Here is a 6,704-nt window from a genome sequence, read left to right on the forward strand (position 1 = left end):
ACTCTTTTAAAAGAGAAATAAATAGGATATCACATCTTTGGTTATTTTTATCCCAGGTGATGTAAAGAGAAAAGAAAAGGAATAAATATACAATCCTAAGAAATTCAATATAATTCAATTTAACTAACAGTTATTGATCATTTAATACTTCCTAGAACCTAAGGACTGAAAGATATTGCCCAGACTAAAAATGGAAAAAATTAATATAATTTGGTAAACAATAAGATAGGTAATATTTAAAATATAGGAAAAGGGTTTCTAAACCAGTCAGGGTTTAGACTGCCTGGGAGAGATGCCCCCTCAGTTGCATTTTTCTAAGAAGGCAGGAAATATCCAGGTGAAGAAAGTAGAAATTTTATTCCAGGCAAACTGTACATGTGTCTCAGGAACACAAGTAATTTGATAACATGAGAGGCAAAAATAGCAGGATGAATCTGAAAAAGTCACAGGGGCCAGATTGTAAACAAGACTGCAAGGGATGCAAAGAAACTTAAGCATTAGTCTGAGATGATAGGAAGCTCCTGAAGTGTTTAAACACATCAGAATTGAATGGGAAGCAGGAGTTTGGCTTCCAAGTCTCTTGAAAATTAATATATGTCTAGTCATTCACTAGAGACCTTGCTACATATTTCCTTTTCCCAAGAAATGAAAAGATTCTTTGCTTCCTTTTTAGGACTTACCCTGTCCAGATAACCCCTGCCATGCACTGCCCCACCGTCCTGAGAAGTTCTGGAAGTAAATCTCACCGCAGCTGCAGTACAGTCACAGTGTATCTGCTGACTACGCGGGAGTGAAAACAAATAGCAGCCATGTGCTGGCCACACATTCCAATGGGGATCCTGCCATCTGTCTTTGTGTTCATACAGCCATTCAGATTTCCAGTTCATACCAGCTCGAAGACACTGCCAAGCAGAACTTTGAACGGTTGGAACAGAGAGAGAGAGAGAGTTCATGGATAGCATTGAGCTTTGCAAAGGTTTTAACACACTCACCCAGGAAGAAACACTGTTAGGGTAACATTATAGTAATATTAATGATAATGGTGATCATTTTACACAAGTGGAGTTGGTGGTAGTGGAGCTAGCAGTACAGAAAGGGCTCAGTGCCTGACTATTTTACAAAGCCATACTTGTTGAATGTTAGGTGAGGTCAAAACATGTTTCTTGATCGCCACACACCTGTTTTCAACGGCTTTTACAATAACTTATTTAATCCTTCCTCCAGTACTGTACCAAAAGGTCAGCAGTTCAAAGCCACCTGCCACTCCTTGGAAACCCTATGGGGCAGTTCTACTCTGTCCTATAGAGTCGCTATGAGTAGGAATTGACTTGATGGCAATGGGTTCAGTTTGGTTCAGTGCTGTGAGGTAGGTATTTGATTATTTCCCCCTTTCATAGATAAGGAATAGATATCTAGAGAGGTCAAGTACCTTACTTACGGTCAAAGATAATGAATGAGCCAGGTCTGGAACCCACCTCTACCTGACTCTAGGGCCAAGCTGTTCCCCAGCCCACCAGGCTGCCTTCTGATGGGGTGCTGCTTAAGTAACAAAAGATATTCATGTTAACAATACCTTCCCTTAAGCACTTGTTTTTGCTGTTATTTTTTTCAAGGCAGGAAGCGGAAGTTCCAGACCGTTTATAATACAGGCAGTCCCCGGATTACAAACGACTTCTATTCCTAAATCTGTCTTTAAGTCGAATTTGTATGTAAATCGGAAGAGTTAGATACAGTTCATCTCTAACGTCAGTTAGTCAAATGTTTGTCTTAGTATATAGTATATAGTCTACCTTTCTATGCATAAAAAACATTAAAGAAACACTTCCAGATACACTAAAATACCTGTACCATAATAATACAGTAATAATAATAATAATGTTTTGTTGCACATTGCAAAGTAGCACCCATTTGTTATTTCGAACCACTGTATGTACCTAGAATTTTTAATATAATAGGCTTTACGAGGGATGGTCCATAACTACGTGTTATACGTTAAGTCAGATGTTTGTAACTTGGGGACTGGGACTAGAAGAAGATTCCTTTCTAAAGACAACAAAAACGATAATGACTATCCTATATTTCTACAGGGAATAATACTTAGTTTAGAATACATTTAGCTTAGCATAATTACACATAGCTATAAATTTTATAGTGCCTGTGTGGTGCAAATGGTTAGCACGTTCGGCTGCTAAACAAAAGGTTGGAGGTTCAAGTCCACCCAGAGGCACCTTGGAAGAAAGGCCTTGCCATCTACTTCTGAAAAGTCAGCCACTGAAAACCCTATGGAGCACAGTTCTACTGTGACACATATGGGGTAGTCATGAGTCAAAATCAACTCGATAGCAACTGGTACTGGTTATAAACATTATACGATGGTATAATACTGACTTCCAGTGTGAAGCAACTGCAATTAACTCTTAGCTGGTGTATTCTGGTCCAGTATGTGAACAAACCACTTTTCTAAGCACTGTCCAAATTCTATTACTCCTCTTCAGTGGACCCCTCACAGTTTTGCACTCTCTTTGGTTTTTACCTGTCTAAGGGCATAAAAGGGGCTTAAGAACAAAACTCTTTCCAAACTTGGTCTTGAATTGTTCCCTAACAATGTTACCTCCAATGTGGTTTACAAAATGCCAGCATCTGCTTTCCTAGCAGAGTCAGAAATGGCTTTTCTCTGTATGTAATCAGACTGTTGTGTTTGTCTGTGTTCTCAGGGCTCCTCAACATTCTCTTCCTATGGGAAGGAGAGGGGGAGGGCTTGTCGAACTCTACTGCTGGAAGGAAAGCCTCCTTTGTTGGGATCTGAACTGAAACAAATCTCTCTCTGCACAGTATCAGAAGACTTCCCTGTGCCACCATCAAATATCCCCCTGGAAACAATAGCTCATGGTGTGTGTTTGTTTAATCACTTAATGCTCACTAGAATTTATGCTACAATGCTTTACCTCTAATCAGAGCTTCAAACTGGTTCATTCTGGTTCAAATCTCTGCTGAGAATTTCCATTCCTAACAAGTTCCCTGCTGAGAATTTGCTTTCCCACCCCAGATATACTGAATCAGAATCTACATTTTAACAAGATCCCCAGGTGATTCTTATGTATAACTTCCTGGGAACTTGTTAGAAATGCAAATTCTCAGCAAGGGTTCAAACCTGAACAGACTGGTTCGAAGCCCTACCTCTAATCACAGTTTCTAATTGTGCTCGCCGTTATTACCTTCGACAATGAAAACTAAACATTCAGGTCTCTCTTTCCTGAAGATTCAGATACTTGGAATTCTCATACTAAGGCGTGGTGTTAAACCCTTTGTTTGTTCTCACAGTTGTTCTTTCTCTAACTGTTGGGGAAAAGAGGACAGAATGGCAGATGGGCTACTGAGCCCATAACAATGCTGTTTTAAATTCTTATTGCTTCTATTTCACACAAATTGGAAATTAATGAAAACATTTAAACATATAATGTGTGAGATTACATAAACCTTGGGAAAAACTTCTCCATGAGTAAAGTGGAAAATATCATACAAAGAAAATTAGAGTCTCAAGACCCTTGGTAGAAGCTGAGAGCACAAACGTCTCTATACAATCAAGCTATACGTTAGCCATAGCTCCCCACTACCACAACAGAGTCCTAAAAATTTCCTTTACTGAATGAGATGTTTTTCTAGATTGCTGAATTCATGAATCTTAGAAAGCTAGAGTTTTTAAGATGCCAAGTTTGAAGTTTTAAGATGCCAAGCATATATCTTGTCAACCGTTCTTTCTGAATATAAAACTTTGCAAATGATTGTGCATGTCAGTGTGTTTATGTGTGTGTGCATGTGCGTGAGTGTACGTGAATGTATGTATGCACTTGCTGCAAAGCTGCCAATTCTCATTCTTTCAGAATGGGACGCTTCCATTTATTGTCTCAATTTCAATCAGCCTGGGGCCTAAAATAAAGAGAGTCACAATTGATTCCAGTTGGATATTTAGAAACTCATTCAGTCTCTTTCTGAGTCAATTAGATGATCACAAGTTGGCAGCTCAGTAAATTTCCTGCTGGGAACTAGATTGCAAGAGGGGGAAAAAAAAACCAATAACAAATAAAGTATTATGTGCAATTGTCCATCAAGAATTAAGAGTCCTGGATAAGATCATAATTGAAACACCTGTTCTCATACTTGCTGCAGCCCATTTGGAGTACCAAGATGAGGGAAATATATTCATACTACATCCATAGATTTCTTTGCCTTTTATAAAGAAAGTAGATATGGGTGGTAGCAGTGTTTGTATCAGAGTAGTCATTACTTCATGAGGCACATGGTAACATTGATTTAATCTGAAGCAAACAATGGTTTGAGCTACCTTTCTTGCTCTTACTCCACTTTGAGGTGAGTAAAAGATGCTATATAAAGTTTTGAAGATATCCAGAAGTGTTGTCAAACAAAAGGAAATCTGCCATATTTGATAACCAAACAAGAGAATGACCTCAAACTAATTTCATATGATCTCATTATCTTCCCAACCATGGCCCTGGCTGCAGGAATAATGCTGCCCTGCCTCTTATCCTCTTATAGAACTAAAAATAAAATACCTATACACAGAACAGTTTGAAGATAATTCATTCAATAGCTACTAAAAATGTTATGTTTTCAATCAGGTTATTATTTAATTAAAAAAATAGATTATTTAATGCAGGGGTCAGCTAATTTTTTCTGTAAGGGGCTAGATATTTTTAGACTTAGCAGTCTCTGTTGTAACTACTCCATTCTACCACTGTATCATGAAAGCAGCTAGAGACATGTAACAGATGAATGTGGCTATGTTCCAGTAAAACTTTACTTACAGATGCTAAAATTTGAATTTAATGTAATTTTCATATGTAATCTTTTTCTTTTGATTTTTTTTAAATATAAAAACCATGCTTAGTTCACACGTCATACAAAAATAGGCAATGGGTCAGATTTGGCGTATGGGTTATAGTTTCACATCCACTAATCTAAAGAAATAACACTGATTTCGAATATGTCTCACTAAATATCAAAGATTTGCAACGAACTACTAATCTAAAGGCTGGCAGTTTGAATCCACCTAGCGGCACCATGGAAGAATGGCCTAGTGATCTGCTTCCATAAAGATTACAGCCAAGAAAACGCTATTGAGCAGTTCTACTTTGTAACGCAAGGGGTCGCCAGGAGTCAGAATCAACTCGATGACAAGGGATTTTTTTGTTTGTTTTTGTACTGCCTAAGTCTCAGTTCTTGTGATGTATTGCGTTGGGCAAATCTACTACAAAAGATCTCTTTAAAGTGTTAAAAAGCAAAGATGTCATTCTGAGGATTAAGGTGCGCCTGACCCAAGCTACAGTATTTTCAATAGCTTCATATGGATGCAAAAGCTAGACAGTAAGTAAGAAAGACCAAAGAAGAATTAATGCATTTGAATTATGGCATTGGCAAAGAATATTGAAGATACCACGGACTGCCAGAAGAATGAAAAAGTCTGTCTTGGAGCCAGAATGCTCCTTAGAAGCGAACATGGTGAGACTTGGTCTCATGTAGTTTGGACATGTTATCAGGAAGGACCAGTCCCTGGAGAACATCGTGCTTGGTAAAGTAGAGGGTCAGTGAAAAAGAGGAAGACCCTCAACAAGATGGATTGACAATGGCTGTAACAATGGGCTCAAGCATAGCAACGATTGTGAGGATGGAGCGGGACCTGGCAGCGTTTCATTCTGTTGTACATCGGGTTGCTATGAGTTGGAACCAACTAGATGACACCTAACAACAACAGAAACAAAGCTGAATTCTAAATGTCATTAGAAATAAAAGGCCATGGCAGTTAGAAAAAACAACATTGATTTGTGAGCCAAAAAGCACTAAAAATTCTATTCACTGTGTTACTCAAATCACATAATTTATTGACTATCTCCTTGTCCATGATTAAACGATCTAAAGAAGGAAATTAACACCTCGATTATTTGACAAGGTCGAGAAGAGATATGCCCTGACTAATGAAATACTTTAATCAACTAAAGTTGTCCCATTCATGCAGGAAGTCACAGTTTGAGATACAGGGTCATGTGGAGGTCTCCTGAACATGAGAAGAAATATGTCACCAGTCACAAACCTTCCATCTAGAAAACTGATTACTGATCATTTTTCTAACAACTTTAAGAAAGACTCAATTTAATAACTAAGAGGCTAAACTTAAAGAGGAAAAAAAATAAATCTGTTTCAAAATTTCTCTCCAAACATGTAGTTGGCAGAGGTTCCTGAAATTCACTGAAAGGAAATGATATTTTAATAATTGAATTTGATTTAAATGCAAAAAATTAAAGGCAATTCTAAAAAGTTATAGGGCATATCAGAAGAAGCGTTTAAATATTGCACAGTCTTCTTTAGAAAATGCTAATGTGTAAAGTCTCTGTCGTTAACAAACAAATCCAAAAAGTGACTTATTTTTTCCTTTAAATGGGAGAAGGAGATAATACTGTCCCCTCTCTCCCTCCTTAAAAAATCTAGTTCTATGTGTGGAAAAAAAAAAAAAAGAGAGAGAGAAACTTCTTTAATTACAGTAAATGAATGAGGAACAGACAGCCTCCACATTATAGTGGGCTTCCCTACTTCAGATGTGGTTTCAGCTAGCTCTATCCTGGGTGACCCTCAATGAAATGGATTGACACAGAGGCAGCAACAATGGGTTCATCCATAATAACCATTGTGAG

At 37.8% G+C, this 6,704-nt stretch overlaps 1 non-coding gene across 1 annotated transcript; it reads left to right on the top strand.

The window, feature by feature from the left end:
• The first annotated feature begins 2,153 nt into the window (after positions 1 to 2,153).
• Positions 2,154 to 2,227, top strand: TRNAS-GCU (transfer RNA serine (anticodon GCU)). Its single transcript has one exon. It is a non-coding gene; the product is annotated as a tRNA-Ser (tRNA).
• Positions 2,228 to 6,704: the final 4,477 nt, after the last annotated feature.

This window comes from Trichechus manatus, unplaced genomic scaffold (genome assembly GCF_000243295.1).
Source record: "Trichechus manatus latirostris isolate Lorelei unplaced genomic scaffold, TriManLat1.0 scaffold00036, whole genome shotgun sequence".
Taxonomy (NCBI): Eukaryota; Metazoa; Chordata; class Mammalia; order Sirenia; family Trichechidae; genus Trichechus; species Trichechus manatus.